At 37.1% G+C, this 17,431-nt stretch overlaps 1 long non-coding RNA gene across 1 annotated transcript; it reads right to left on the bottom strand.

The window, feature by feature from the left end:
• Positions 1 to 8,878: 8,878 nt before the first annotated feature.
• On the bottom strand, positions 8,879 to 12,410 carry LOC118764801. Its single transcript, XR_005000603.1, has 2 exons — positions 10,974 to 12,410; positions 8,879 to 10,055 (listed from the first exon to the last, which is right to left on the bottom strand). It is a non-coding gene; the product is annotated as an uncharacterized LOC118764801 (long non-coding RNA).
• Positions 12,411 to 17,431: the final 5,021 nt, after the last annotated feature.

The raw sequence follows: 17,431 nt of genomic DNA, 5'->3' as shown, positions 1-17,431 counted from the left end.
GCAAAACTAAATTGTCCCCACTTCTGTGTTGGCTCTAATTATTCAAAACAACATGCTTAAAGGGTGTGAATAGCTGAGAGGGCAAGGACAGAAACTGAAGTTGAGTGATATAGTAGAAGAATGAAGGATATGGTGGCAGAAACAAATTGTTTGGGATGAGAAGGTAGTAGAGATTGAGTAATAGAAAAAACAGTGTTAGAGGAGCAATGAGAAATAGGCAGCAATGGCATCTACATGTTTGTGATGAGGGGTTTAAGTGATAGATAGTTATAAAGATGAGAGTTCATAATTGATCTGGGGAAGAAAATTGATGGCTTCCAGTACAAAAGGGTGATGGAATAGTATATCGGATGTGAATAAATCTGATGAACTTCCTCTTTTCACAGGCATCATGATGGAAGAGAGAGAAAAATAAAATAGGGTCGGTAGGGGAAATTGAATATAAAAAGTTCCATGTTATATCCACAGTATATATATATATAATATATATATATATACATATATATATATATATATATATATATATATATATAGTATGGTGAATAACTGAGCATGAGATGGTGTCAAAATGGTGGGGTGGCAATGCAGATGGAGACTTAATGGAAACATAGGTGAGAGACTATGTAGATATGTCCTAGCCACCATTCCTACCACATTTTTTTTTTTTTTTTTGTGCCAAGCTTCTTCAGAAGGGTGGGTCTTTGCCAGCACCATTTACTGCCAACCACCACCATTCTTTGTCATCTCCTTCATGAAACTCAAGATTTTGAGCTCTTAAGTACTCAGTGCTTCTCTGTACAGCTGTCATTCCCCCATACATATGTCTGTGCCAATGAATTATTTTCTCTTAAACACTACATCTGATGCATTATATATTTAGTTTTTCCATCAACTTACATACTCCATTGTTCACGCACACTGGCATTACACATTCAGATCACTTCGTTTCTTTCTAGTCTTCATAAATCCTTTTTATTCAAAGCATATTTTGTTACCAAGCAGCATCACACTAGCATTATGCAATCTACCCTTCACACTAAGAAAGAAAAAAAAAATTGTTGCTACCAGAGGTTTGAACTCTCTGAATTTTGGCCATTCCATTCTTACTCTGGTTACTATGCTTTCAGTACATATATCTCTGCTATTAAGTCACCAACTTTTTCTAGGAAAACATTGGGCAGAGTTTAGTGTGTATTTTTATTACTAACTATTCCTGCTCCTCTGTCATATTCAAAGACTACCTTCTCTATCATCCTTCCTATGACCCCACTACACTTCTTGTATCTATATTAAGCACAATTATGTCCTTGATAGTATCACAGTCATATCTTCTTTCTATTTACTAAGACTCAAGTCTTTAAGTTAATTTTGAGGCCTCTTAATTCTAGATTTTGCTTCCTCTTCTGTAATTTCATCTCTGAATCTTTTACAGATTCTGCTAGAAGAATTAGGTCATCTGCATACTGAGTTCCCACTGATAGCAAGTCTTAAAGTTCTCATATGGCTTACTGGACTATTGGAAAACAAGAAGGTATTGAGGACTGTGCCCTAACAGACCCTTGCCAGCATGTTAAATGTATGCTGAATACACTCTGTAGATGGCTTGTACAGCTTCATAAGCTATTCATCTACTGCTAATTGCCTTAATAGCCTCCAAATTACTATGTGGAGCTCTGTCAAAGGCCTTATCCAGCTCAACAAATGTTAGGTATAGGGTTTTACCATGAGTACATCTGGGAGTTGTCTTACTAGAAAGATGACATTGGTAGTATTTCTTCCTGGCTCAAAGCCAAACTGCATCTCCTCCATACTAAGTTTCTTTGTAATTTATTGTGCTATAAATGTTTCCATAACTTTAATACCGGGTCCAAAAATTTGGTGTTTCTCCCTAAAGCATCTCCTTGTAGCAGCTAAATGATGCTGCTAAACCAGTTGTTGGATCTGATACCTTTATTGACTATGCTAGTGACCAGTCGTGCCCTACTCTACTAAATATTTTAAGCATCTCAGCAACTTTCCACAAAAGAAAACGGAGTGACTTATTGATTTCACTGTTGCAAATAGAAATAGGAACCGATGGAATGCCTTTGAAAAACTTGTCCCCAGGACCCTACCAAACAAATTTCTGTTGAGGATATCAAAAGCAGTCCACTTGTCTCTAATAAGAAAATTCCTAAGTATTGTTGGAATTTTCAGTAAAAAGGGAATAAAAGGCTTTTCAAGAAATTCTCCGCCCCCTTACATTGAGAAAACCAGGCTAACCATCTTTTTTCAAAACCAAAGTAAGTGACCTCTCTTATTTCTTTTCTCTGACCAACATAAAGTATTGTATAAATGTATTTCGACTGAAGTTTGCTTGGAAGAAACATCACAAAACCAAGATTTTCAGGATACATATGCTTATGCTGGTATTCAACAACTACAATATGCACGCATCTTGTTATTTTTCCTGGATCAAGTAGTTGGGTTGTAATGTTGTTTCAGAAAAGTTTGGATATCAAGATATAGATGATCTTGCTGGAAACTGGATACTAAGATGGCAGTACTGAATACAAGTGGTGCAGGTGGTACTATGTGTCATCAACTGGGATAGGGTGACCAGATATCTTCAGGAATATAGAAATGTTCTTGTGAATGTTCTGTTTTTTAGTACTAATGAAGGACTGGCTTTTAGATACCTGATAAGAGTGAGTACATATGTCGAATAGGAGAGGTAAAATGCTTAACCTACTTTCTCAGATAATTCTGCTAGACAGATGTTGGCTTGGTTTCACAAATGCACCATTGTAGATGTGAACCAACTTGAGTCCTCCATATTATATCTAGATAGAATATTTGTTAGATCAGTGAATAGAGACAGTGTAGGGCATCAACAATTTCAAGCAGTTGACTACTCAGATCAATAATTTGTAATCTGCATGATCAACCTAGATAGGATACATAGAAAGAAACCTAACTATTGGATGTTGAACATGTTCCTGGTGCACAAAGCCTATACCTGGATTAATGAATTAGTTAAGCAGCAGTTGATGGGAGTAATCATAACCAATCAGTGGTGAGATGCTCTAGAGAGTGTAATTAGAGTAGAATCAGATTTAATGAAGAAGTAATAATAGAGTAAAGAAAAAATTAGAGGGAAGCTAGTCAGCAAATTTTAAGAGCTTATTAGGAAAGACATCTCAGCCAAATGAAAACGGCTCTATCCTGTTTCTTCCCTGAACAACAAAATTTGTATTGTCAGAACTAGGGTACATACTCTTAAACATGAAGGAATGAAAAGTGGTTGATAGATGCTTGAATTTACAACAAAGTCACAATTTAATTTTTTGTTAGAGCAATACAGGTTTATGCTACTTGATATTGTACAGATGTGTTTAACTTACCAGTGGCACTCTACTCAACTGTATTGGGAAAGCAATGGATGAAAAACTTTAATGGATTTTAGTGCCTACTTTGATAGCCTGCTGTGGCTCTCAGGAGAAGACCAAAAATAGCTGATAAAACAGCTGGGATATGGTTGCATTTGTGCAAAGGGCCAATTTTCTGGTTTATACGATCTGCCCCTTGAGCATTATTCACCAACATCTTAAACATCTTTTACTTATTGTACAATTACATCTATGAGCCAGAGAATAATGCTATGGAAAAATGTGAACAAAGGAGACATTACCTATAATTTTTCAGCCTACAACTCTACTGGGTACAGAGTTTAAAATTTTAGCAAAGGTATGTGTAAAGAAGTTGCTGTTAATGTCAGCAGTGTGATTGGGAAAGCACTGGTCTGTGCAATCTTAGGCAGATCTGCGAGTGTTAAAGGACATCATGTTTGAAACGGGACCTGGAAGAGCTATGTCAACCTAGATGATGTCACTATTTATATTGGTGTTAGGCACCGTAGTAGTCAATACTACTTAAAAAAAATATGAAGTGGTGACCAACAGGTGCATGATGTTACACAGGATCTAATTTAGCCCTGACTACCTGGGGGTTAGAAACTGGGACATGGTTACAAAAAAGATGGCCAGTCTCACCCAGGAATATGTGGGTCAAGAAGAAGCTATCCTTGAAAGGGTGGGCAGAAATGGCAAACCTGTACATCACTTCCATTATATTTTATCACCAAACTATTGTTCCTTGACCCAGTTTTCATCTGACTAGCTTGGAGAGCGTACTCTTTTACTTATTGTAGAAGGGACACATTCTACTAATCTGATAGATGATCTATCAACACCACCCATGCAGTGACTGAGGATGAACAGACATGCACATGAAACTGCAACATATGCAGATTTCAAGTCAGTAAACAGATGCCCTTTGACAAGTACATTCTCCATAGATTGTTCTCTCTTTGGATTTAAATGCAGAATACCAAGACAAAACTAAATTCTATAAGGTACTTTAACCCTTTAGCATTTAACCAGTCCATATCTGGCCCAAATATCCTACCTTTATGCTTCATGATTAAATTAGCCAGTTCTAGCCTCCTCACACATCATATAATGTCATTCTAAAAATATACAATCACATCATCAAAATATCAAGGCTCCAAGATAATGCATCATCATCATCATCATCATTTACCGGCTGCTTTCCATGCTAGCATGGGTTGGACGATTTGACTTAGGACTGGCGAACCAGATGGCTGCACCAGGCTCCAATCTGATCTAGCAGAGTTTCTACAGCTGGATGCCCTTCCTAATGCCAACCACTCCGAGTGTGTAGTGAGTGCTTTTATGTGCCACTGGCACGAGGGCCAGTCTGGCGGTACTGGCAACAACATGCTCAAATGGTGTTTTTTACATGCCACCTGCACAGGAGTCAGTCCAGCAGCACTGGCAACAACCTCGCTCGAATGTTTTGTTCACGTGCCAGTAAAGCGACGCTGGTAACGATCACATTCAAATGGTGCTTTTTACATGCCACTGGCACAGAAGCCAGTCAGCTGCTCTGGCAGTGATCCCGCTCGGATGGAGCTGTTAATGCTCCACTGGCACAGGTGCCAGTCATCAAATTTGGTTCAATTTCGATTTCACTTGCCCCAGCAGGTCTTTGCAAGCAGAATTTAGTGTCCAATGAAGGAAGGTTGGCATGGGTGCCAGTTGTCGAATTTGGTTCTATTTCAAATTCACTTGCCTCAACAGGTCTTCGCAAGCAGTTTTTTGTCCAAAGAAGGAGAGGTACACATAAGTTGGCTGGCTACACCCCTGGTAAAGGCCACGGGTTATGGTCTCACTTGTCTTATAACACTTTACTCTAAGTAGTAACTTTCAGCTTCCACTACAGCCTCAAGATGGCTCTGAAACCTGGAATATGCATTCTTCACTGTGTCCCTGGGAAGATCTTCACCACCAGCTTAGCCTTAATGCTGCAGGCAGAGTGGTTGGTGTCTTAACCATGCCCTACATAGACTAAGAGGCCAGAAATTGGGTCTGATGAAGTCATAGAAATTCTCTGACAACCACTTCTGACTTTTTCTAAAGGTATTTCTTTTATTCTTTTACTTGTTTCAGTCATTTGACTGTGGCCATGCTGGAGCACTGCCTTTAGTTGAGAAAATCGACCCAAGACTTATTCTTTGTAACCCTAGTACTTATTCTATCAGTCTCTTTTGCTGAACCACTAAGTTACGGGGACATAAACACACTAGCATCAGTTGTCAAACGATGTGGGGGGGGGGGGGGCAAACACACACACACACATATATATATATATGATGGGCTTCTTTCAGTTTCCGTCCACCAAACCCACTCACAAGGCTTTTGTCGGCCTGAGGCTATAGTAAAAGACACTTGACCCAAGTGCCATGCAGTTGGACTGAACCCAGAACCATGTAGTTGGTGAGCAAGCTACTTACTACACAGCCAATCCTGCTGCCACAAATATAGCTTTCCAGAAGCAACACGCTGCGGCCAGTTTGACTACAGTCTTCAGCAGCCTTAACCATCTGAAGTAAGCCTAAGGCCCTGTTCAAAAATGTAGGGTAGTATGACACCACCCTCACTGGAGATGCACCCAAAGACTATCACAGTTTGGGGGAACATGGTGAGACATCACATGAATTTTGAAGCCACCTGTTGTTCTGGGTATTGTGCAACTGGTCCCGGCAGTTCTTTTCATCTGAGAACTAGATCATCCCCAACTCAACAGGATGCTTCATTTTGTCCAGGATTTCTTTGCTTTTATCAAGTGGATCTCCTTGACCATGGCTATCAGAATTTGTCCCTTGTGCCTTTAGTGCAAGGTGGTAGTGAAAATTCACAGATAGGGTCAGCTTCATAGTGGTGACTCCAACACCCATCTCTCTTGCCAAAGCCTGGATTCCCTTGCTCGGATCTGCCATCACCTTATCCTGCAGTTGATGGACAAACAGCAGTGTTTGGATGCACTCAGAACACCAGCTGTGTCCTTGGTCACCAACTGCTGGCCACAGCTTTGTAGTTTCTGTTGCAACTGTCCATGTCATGTCTTACAGCCTTTACAGTGTTCACAGAGCATTGAGCAGTGGTCATGATGTCAGCATTCTGATACCTGACATGAATCATCATGATACAAGTAACTCTTTTTCAATATTCAGATGACTTTCAGTCCTTCATGTCAGCTACTTTTTTCTCAACAACTTCATACTCTCCAAAGTTGCTCCTGAAAAATGAGACATAGAAAAAAGTTATGATATTTAGCATGAACATTGTGTATATGTGTGTGCATGTATGTCTGGGGTATGGGAAATATTGCCTTGTTTGAAAAGAGGTGATGGTTGACAACTGGGCAGATATCTTCTAGAAAATCTGCCTCAATGAATTCCACCTAAACCATGGAAATGTGGACATTAAAACGATGATGATGATATACAGATTGTACATACACATGGTGAATTCAAAAAGTATCTGACTTTACTTTTTCCCACCAAAACTAATGCTGCATGGGCAAAATCCTTTGGGTGGAAGATGGAACCACTCTTCCTGCAAATACGTGAAAATTTTCACACCAGTAGGCTGCAACAGTTCCCAGTTGTTATGCCTTTAGTACTGATGCATAGTGCTTGCTCATCAGATTTTCATTTTCATGCAGGATGTCTGAATGCATCAAGCAAAAACTATAAAACCATGTCCCATCACCAGTGATAATGGTCTTCATGGTCTGGATTGTGGTTTGCACAGTCCAGCATGCCCTCTGTAATTTTCATGCAGTGCTAATTCGGTTGCTCTGCCAGCATGTTGGGGATGAATTTTGCTGACTCTTTCTGCATACACAAATCCTCCACTAAAATGGAATGCATTGATCCTGTACTTATTCCCAGTTTGAGAATAATTTTCTGGATTGTTAAATGACAGCCTTCCATGACTAATTGCTGAATCTTCTCAATTGGTTCCTCATTTCAGCTTGTTGATGGCCTGCTTGAATATGCCTCACTCCCCACTTGGTGTGGCCATGTTTGAAGCAGTTGTACCACTTCTTGATCTTGAGTTTTGCCCATGGCATCATCGCCAAAGGCCTGCTGTATCTTCTGAATGGTTTGAGCTTGAGCATCACCATGCTTTTGGTAAAACTTGATGCAATACCTCTGCTGGCAGTGTTTGGTGAATGCAAAAATCTGACAAGCACGCACTACACAGCTATACTTCAGGCATAACAGCTGGGAACTGACGTGGCCTACTGGCACTAAAATTTTCACGCAGACACAGGAAGGGTGGAATCACCACATACCCAAGAGATTTTTCCCACATGGCATTAGTTTTGAATGCAGCTTATATATATATATATATATATGAAGTAAGAAAGTGAGGAGAAGTAATCCTTCAAATGGGTGTGTTAAACATCCAATTCACTGGTACATCAGTTGGATACCAGCCATCCTTTCACACAAAATTTCTTTTTCTAGACCTTGACCCTGAAGTGACTTTATATATAATAGAACTGTGATTATGTATATCAGAAAAAATATATATAAGTCGAAACAATTTGTTGGCCTTTTATGGTTTTTATAATTATTTATGTTATATAATATTGTTATATTATATTCATAGTGTTTAATGTAATATTGTAATACAAATAAATTATTGGATTGTCAATAGTATATCTATATATTTAATTTATCTTTATATATATTTAGGTGGGTTTGTATATGTATTGATGTATATATGCATTATCTTCTTCAACATCTTTTAACATCCATGTTCCAAGCTGGCATAGATTGGATGGTCTGACAGGTTCCAACAAATCCAAGGAATGCATTGACCTCTAATCTTTTGGCATGATTTCTATGACTGGATGTCCCTTTTTAATGCCTAACACTTTGCACAATCTGCTGGGTGCTTTTTCATAACACCAGAAGTCACCATGTTGCTCACAAAATTAACTGAGTGGGGTTACAATAGAGAGGGTGGTGGCTTGCAAGAGTGTAGTGGGAGACAGATGTAGCGCATAGGGAGAGTGAGAAATGTATGGTAATGGTGAGGAAGATATAATTCGGTAGTAGAAAAAGATGGTCGATGTAAAATATGAATGAGGATGACAATATTAAGAATAAAAGTTGGGTGTTAAGTAAAGTGGTTCCAGATAGTGAGAAAGATAACTGGCATCAGATTCTGATACGATCTTTCAATTGGCTTTTTAACCAGGCCTATCACAACTTTTCTTTGGAGATCCTATCCTAAAAGTTGGGATATACTATTTCAAGAATTTGAATGTACTGCTTCAAAAAGTAATTAGTTCCCAAAAGACAGGAGATTTTTTTTCAAAGACTTACCTGCTGCATTGAACAAGCTCACTCAGTGGTTTATATCTATTTACCTTAAAATTTGATTTTGATTTTGAAAGACAAAATAAAATAAAATTAATCCAGGATAATTTTAAAAAGACAAAACAGAAAGAACCTAGCTTCTTTATTACAAAACTGATTTTCACTCAATATCAATGTGTCTTTTTTCTTTTATATTTCTGTTTATTTAAAATGTCATTATTTGTTAATTTTGTTGACAAGAGAGATGATCATCCGTATCAAAACCTTGGTTGTTTGCATTATTATATTTTTGTTAATTTTTTTCAGACAATAGTTTGTTTTGTTTTTTGGTAAAAGAGGTGAAGTCAGTTGAATTGACCATAATATATTGCAGGTATTTAGTTTGGCATACTGAAAAATGAAGAACCAAATTGATATCTTAGCTATTGTTAATGTAGTAGATTGACAGAATCATAAGGGCACCAGACCTTGCACCATTTAAAAGCCTCTTTACATTCTGACATCAATTCCCACTGAGGGTAACTTTGTATTTCATTCACAGAATTGATGTTAATCAAGTACTAGGGTCAATTTAATCCACTGTGGTCCGGTTTCAATGTTAAAAATTGATATCTTAGTATTGAAGCAAGATGAGTTTAGCTACCAAATCAGCTTCTCTAATGTATTTAGTCTCACATATTGCCAAAACACACCTAGAGATTTCCAAAATGATACATAAGGATATAAGAGAAGTAAAAAAGATTATTAGAATAAAAATAATTTCTAATTCAGATACGTGGACAGCAATTTTGAAAACAAGTGGCTGTTAATTAAATACATCCCTAGTTCTTGACTAGTACTTACTTTGATGACCCCAGAAGGATGAAAGGCAAAGTTGACCTCAGCAGGATTTGAACTCGGAACATATAAAAGCTGAACAAATACTGCAAGGTGTTTTGTTCAGCGCTCTCTAATGATTCTGCTGATCCACCATCTTGATAGTGATGATAACATTTGTTTCTCATTTAAGCCTAAGGCCAGCATGTCTGTTAACATTGAATGGTCCCCGTACTTAATTGATACTTTATTTTATCAACCTCAAAAGGATGAAAGGCAAAGTTGACCATGGCAGGATTTGAACTCAGAACATAAGACATCAAAAATAATTTCTGATATAAGTCACACAGGAACAACACATTTTGTGGGAAGTTATTGTTGATTATATTAAACCACAATATTTTGCTGCTATTTTATTTTATCAGTCCCAAAAGGATGGAAAATGGTTTGGAAGCAAGGCAGGAGTCCAACTTGTGAGTAAATATTTCAAAGTATTGGCCTAACGCTCACTGATTTTTGCCATCCACCACAATAATGTTTCCCAATATAAGCAGAAGGTCACAAATTATTGGTGGAAGGGGTACTGTATACTTGATTATATTAACCCCCAGTATTTTACCAATATTTTATCAAGCTCCTAGAAGAATGAAAAGCAAAGCTGACCCTTGAACCTAGCAATAATACAGTATACCATTTAGTCAGACACTTTTACCTACCATGCCATACCACCCAGTTTAGTCAAGAATGGAATCTTAATGCAGTAGCTCAACCTGCTAGAAATAGCAGTCAAATCTCTCTCAAGTCACATATCATCAACCCTTAGACACTACCGTCTTGAATCCTTAGATTCACAGGACCATTTACCCAGTTCCAATAGAGTAGATGTGACCAAAGTCACATTCTCCCTGAACAGGGCACCAGTCCATTACAGCATTTCTCCTCTACAGCTGAGTGGACTGGAGGAATGTGAAATGAAGCAACTTGCTCAAGAACACAATGCACCAACCCAATCTAAGAATTGAAACTATGATCTTGCAATTGTGGATGCAACACTCTAACTACCAAGTCACATACTTAGTTACTCATGCTTTCATCTTAGATTCAGAAAAAAAAAAGAGAGGATGCATTAAATAAAATAGGGATATACTACAAAACTGGACGGTCATGACTGGAATATCTTTGATTATAGGTCTGCTCAATTAGAGATAATCCATATTTATTTCAAACACAAGCACAGAGCCTGAAATTTGGTGGAGCAGGATTAGTCAAATAGACCAAGTGTAGTACTTGACTGGTATGTCATTTTAGTGAACTTGGAGGGATGAAAGGTAAGGCTGGCCCTAGTGGAATTTGAACTCAAAGCACAGAGCTAAGATAAATACTGTAAAGTAGTTTTCCAATGCTCTAACAACTCTACCAAACGTCATTTAATATCTGTTGTCCATGCTGGCATGGATTAGATGTGACCACAATATTAAGTAAAAGGCAACACGAGATGAGGTGGTCAATCAAATCAATTTAGTTCATTATTGGTTTTATTGATCTCCAGAAGGATGCAAAGCAAAACTGACTTTGAGAGGATTTGAACTCAGACAGTAAAAGAATGTAATTAAAATACCATAAGACAGTCTGTCACTCTACTGAGACTGACCTTTGTTCCATGAGACAAACTTCCTATTTTAAAGTGAGCTAAATTAAAACCTTATATCAAAATTTCATGTTTATATTCTAAACAACAACTTAATAATGACAAAATTATTTTATTTTACTAAATTCATTATTTTAAAAAGTAATTGGAACAAAAGCAGTGTATTTGAACAAAAATATAGTAAAGGAAAAGGGTTAATAATATTTATCCCTTGAAAGAATGAATCATAACTGAATCAGTAAAGCACAGTACAAAATGCATCAGAGATGATAAAGTACCAGCAATTAACTGCATCTACTCAAAGCATCAAGGATAATTTAACAATGAAGTATTGGACTGATATAATCTTCCAGCTGTGGCCTCGTACTTAGATTACAAATGATTATCATTACTATTAGAGCATTGTGGATAAAATATCTTGCAGCATTTTGTCTGTCTCTTATGTTTTGAGTTCAAATTCTGCTGAAGTCAACTTTGCTTTTCATCCTTCTGAGATCAATAAAAAAAAAGTTTTAAGTACACAAATGGGCTGGTATAATCAACTGTCCCCACCTCCACACAAATTTCTGGTCTTGTATTTATTTAAGAAACAATTATTAATATAAAAGAGACAAAGGCAGCAGCAAGCTGACAGAATCATTAAGTGCATCGATCAAAATGTATAGCAGCATTTCTAATGACTTTTTTTGTTCTGAGTTCAAATCTCATCAATGTCAACTTTACCTTTCATCCTTTCAGAGTAAGTAAAATAAACTGCCAGTCAAGTATAGGGGTCAAAGTAATCAACTTGCTCCTTCCCTTATAAATTACTGGCCTGGTACTAAAATTAGAAAGAATTATTAGGAAAGGGGGAAAATGCCTTGTGGGATTTAATAAAATTTTCCTATTTGGATTCAAATATTACAGGGGTCCACTCTTCCCCCATTCCTCAGGTATCAATAAATCAAGTGCTGACATGAGGTCAATTACCAAGACATAATTACTGTTATGCGAGTGGTGGATGAGGAATGAGTTCAAATTCTTCTAGGGTCAATAAGTATCAGTTTATTTATCTGTACTCACTCTCAGGAATCATTATCACCATTATGGTGTCTGATCTAAGTTCAGTGAAGAGCATCAGTAAATTAGCAGCAATTTCTAGCTATGGACACAGTTTAAGATTCAGGTTCAAAGTTCAATACCCTACCAACTTGGCATTTGCAGTGCTTAATCTAATACAAAAAGGCAGGACTGAATTTTTGGTGGTACTTAAATACAACACACTACACACTAAGTTCAAATCCTACCAGATTTTCAACTTTGCATTTCAATATACATATATCATCATCATTTAATGCCTGTTGCCCATGCTGGCATTGAGATATATATATATCATCATCGTTTAACGTCCGTTCTCCATGTTAGCATGGGTTGGACGGTTCGACCGGGGGTCTGGGAAGCCAGGAGGCTGCACCAGGCTCCAGTCTGATCTGGCAGTGTTTCTACGGCTGGATGCCCTTCCTAACGCCAACCACTCCGTGAGTGTAGTGGGTGCTTTTTACGTGCCACCGGCACAGGTGCCAGGGGAGGCTGGCAACAGTCACGTTCGGATGGTGCTTTTTACATGCCACCGGCACGGAAGCCAGTCTATATTCTTGACAAAATACCTTTAAGATTCCTTTCTTTCAAAATTATATATTATATTTGAGCTTTGTCTTCAGAACTGAATGACCTTGTTTATTTCAACCCACCCCCCTTTTCCCCTTTCTCTTCCCCACCTCCATTAATGTCCCATCTAACTAGTAGCTTGCTGTCACATTTCCTTCTCATATTGCTCCTCCCTTTACTGGATCTCTAGGCTTGGTGCAACACCTACATTTCATACTGTTTATCTCTATGCAATGACAGGGTTTATTTATATTTTTATTCTCCTCCACCTCCCACACCGATTTTGGGATGATTAATGTATTTCCTTTGATCAATTCACTTCACCCTACTTCCCCATTACTTTTGGTTGTAGAAAGTGAACAACGTACACCAGCGGTTCTCAACCAATTTTTGCCTATGGACCCATGTGATCCCTACTTTATTCTACTGGACCCCCATAGCCATTGACTATATATATGCACACATACACACAAACATGTATGTATATATGCAAGTGTAAAAATATAATCATCATTATTTAATGTCTCTTTCTCTATGTTGGTTTGTGTTACATATATATACCATCATCCATTCATTTTTCCATGCTGAAATATTACCAAATATAATTGTTTTAATGCCTATTTTTTTTTCAGGCTGGCATGGGTTTGATGCCCTACTTTAGTGCCAAGCCCTTAGACGCACAGGTATGAAGCACAAATATACTGAGAGTAAAAGGGGACATCAGAAATTCTTATTGTATTGTACAAGAGAGAAGTCTATAGATGGAAACCCCACACCCAGAAGAATTCCAGCCTGGACATCCCAGACTCTTTTTTCCTGGTATAGTGTGCCTTGGACAACACTATTCAATGTGCACCCTTTTAAAACAGATGATTCAAGGTAGATCTGGCTGCTATATCCAGCAGGTTGAGCAACCATGCTGGGGCTTCCTCTTATTTCGTTAGCTGAGTTCTTGTAATTTAAGGTGAAAAAGTCTTTCTTAGCTAGAAAGTAATTAACTTATATATATATTATTATATGAAATATATTTCTGTTGAAGATTTATTTTAATGTTGAACATAAAAACATAAATGTATTTTAAACAAATGCGAAGAACAAAGCAAAACAAAAATATATAATTGTTAGGTACAGAACCTGCTTTCAGCAGACAACATGGCTTTCAATCCCTGATATTAACTTGATATTTTCTTTTGCATATCATGTGTATGTGCATACTTGCTCTATATAAAATATACAGATTCATATATAACGGATGTTAAACGATGATATATATATATATATATATATATATATTTCTTTACTGCCCACAAGGGGCTAAACATAGAGGAGACAAACAAGGACAGACGAAGGGATTGAGTCAATTATATCACCCCCAGTGCGAAACTGGTACTTTATTTATCGACCCCGAAAGGATGAAAGGCAAAGTTGACCTCGGCGAAATTTTAACTCAGAACGTAACGACAGACGAAATACTGCTAAGCATTTCACCCGGCGCGCTAACGTGTCTGCCAGCTCACTGCCTTATATATATGTGTGTGTGTGTGTTTTTGTTAAACTTTTTACAGGAAAGTTAGTGATAGTGACTTTGGAGTCTCAGCTTGCTGGCTTTCATCATATTGTCTGATGAAAGCTAGCAGGTCAAAGCTTTGAAATAAATCACTCATCTACTCTTTGTAGTATTGAGTAATTCTTCAATTTAATGCTAAGTTGTTTCTATATACAACTTGACATAAAAACAAACACTATATTACATATGTGTGTGTGTGTGTATATATACATACATATGCAAATATATGAGTGTATATACATACAACCACAAGTATAGCTATGTGGTTAAGAAATTCACTTAGCAATTACATGGTTCTATTCAATCCCACTATGTGGCACCTTTGGCATCTTCTACTATCGCCTGAAGTTGACCAATTCTTTGGGAGTGGAATATGGGAGACACAAACAGTACAGAAGCCAATTATATGTGTGTGTGTGTATATAATATACACACACAAACACATCTACACCATAATATACACATCCCTCTGCACACACACATACATTATTTATTTAAATGGAAAGCTAAGTAGAAGTGAAATCCAAAGACTTTCACTCTGCATGTACCTTTAACCCTTTAGCGTTCACATTATTCTGCCAAAATTAATGCTTCTTTATCTATATTGTTTTGAACTAATCATGCATTATCTTGTAGCTATGAGATTTCGATGAGGTAGCTGTTAATTTTTAAAACGATATTGTAAGGTTGGTGTGAGAGACCAGATCTGGCCTGTTTGAACATAAAACAGGCAGAATACTTTTGGCCGGATATGGCCAGTTTAAATGCTAAAGGGTTAATCTTGAAATCAAAAATTGTTCTGTGTTAATATCAAGATGGCTGATATATGGACAAACCTTCACAAATTTGCAGCCTCCTCAAAGAGCAATACAAAAGTCTCTTTTCTAACCAAGGAAAGAGCAACATCTTGAAGACCATGATATATTTTAGCAGACAACCTTTCATAGCAACCTAACACAAATAGATTTAATAAAACATAATATAACCAAATCAAAAATAAACTATCTGGATTCAGACTTGGAGTGATATTCCTAAAATCCTGTAAGGCTAACTTTTCTAGGCCCCTGAAATACTCAATCAGAGCATTCTAAAAAAAGAAAAGCTTTAACTGAGAACATCTCACCAGCTTATGTCTCTACATCTTGAATGTTGAGCAGAATAAGCCATTATACACACACATCCACATATATATATATATATACATCCATCCACACACATATATATAATCACATACACACATTTATTATATATATATATATATATATACATACACACACATACATATATATATATATATAGGTGGAAGATTCTCAAAAATCTTCTTCCAAACTTCAGCATACAAGACAAAAACAAGAGGAATTAGAGGTATTTCCAGAGCTCAACTCTCTTCTTCAAACCCTCTCTTTAGAAGCCTGTAATTAATAAAACCTCCTTCCAAAATTTTTTTCAAATTTCACCTAAATTTCCTTGAGACATTTAAAAAAGTAAATCTATACATTTCTCTTTAACATATTAGATCAGTCATCTGCAAAGGCTACAATCAAAGCAAGCTAGCATCCAATAAATAATTCATTGAGCCACCAACTAGAGATGCTCGTATACTGAAAAAAAGCCAAACAAACACTCAGCAGAAATACTGGACATCTGACATACACAGAGACAACACAAAAGACACAAAGCAATAAAACTGTGCAGGTGGTGCTTGAGCAAGGCTAAACAAAAACTAAAACACATATATATATCCATTACGAGGAAGAGTTAGAAAGTAATGTAATTTTTTATTTGCATCACTTTCTAACTCACCCTTGTATATATCCACTTTAATACCAACTCACCGGAGATTGGCCTTATGATACAAACATTGTGTTTTAAAGTAATATTAATTAAAACCTTCTTCTAAAATTTTATATTATGTTCCAAGTACCACCTTCATAATGACAAAGGTATTTCACTACATACTTCATTTGTTTTCAAAATTTATTGAAATAAAGGTAATGCATTTCACTATAAATATGAGTGATTGTGACTTTTGGCAATTTGCTGTGCTTGAGAAGACTTGTCAAGCCAAGTGAAATCATAGTTGTGGCCAGTGCCAATCACATGTATAAGGCACCCACTACACTCTCAGAATGGTTGGCGTTAGGAAGGGCATCCAGCAGTAGAAACCAAGTCAAATTCAGACAGGAACCTGTTGCAGCTTCCCAGCTTACCAGTTCCAGTCAAGCTGTCTAACCCATGCAAGCATGGAAAGTGGACATTACACAACCTCTGTGTTTGTTCATAAAAACAAGGGTTATAGATATAAAATAAACTACTCAATACTTCAAGAAGTTGAGTGTGTTATGTTTATTTGGTCTTTTGTTCTGGAGCATGTAGAGTTATGTTCCTTGTTTGCAAGTACAGCACAAATAGCTGCAGCGTCTTCACTTTTATGTCCATTTTTCAATGCTTGAATGAAGTAGATGAATATATTATAAATGCATGTTTTGCAACCAGATGCCCTTCCTGTTGCTCGCCTTTACCTGTTTTTCAAGCAAGGAGTATAGCAAAGGATGTCTTCTTCCACATGTCTTCAAAGATGCAAAATAAGTGGATGATACAGTGACAGGGGAAATGACAGTAACTTCACTGCCAAAAGCTGAGTGATTACACATGTAAAGAAACCCACATGCACACAAGCTTCTTTCAGTTTTTGTCTATCAAATTCACTGCAGTGAACAACCCAGGGGACTAACTATGAAACCAGCTAGTTGGAAAATAATATTTTTGTTCATTCATTTCACATTTTTTTCTCATGCTAGTATGGGTGGGACAAATACACATTTAGGCAATGTTTTGCAGCCAGAAGTACTTCTTGTCACTAATCTTTATCAGTCTTTCAAACAATGGATTTATTCTAATCATCTTCAAAAGAGTGGAGCCATGAGGGGAGTTGTTAGCAGGGAATATCCACAAACATCATTACTTTTTTTGTGCAACATTTTTCATATGCAGAAACAGAATGAATCATACA

This window comes from Octopus sinensis, linkage group LG9 (assembly GCF_006345805.1).
Source record: "Octopus sinensis linkage group LG9, ASM634580v1, whole genome shotgun sequence".
In the NCBI taxonomy this organism is placed as follows: Eukaryota; Metazoa; Mollusca; class Cephalopoda; order Octopoda; family Octopodidae; genus Octopus; species Octopus sinensis.
Note: the sequence above shows the minus strand (reverse complement) of the source record. Positions and strands in the feature narration are given on the sequence as shown.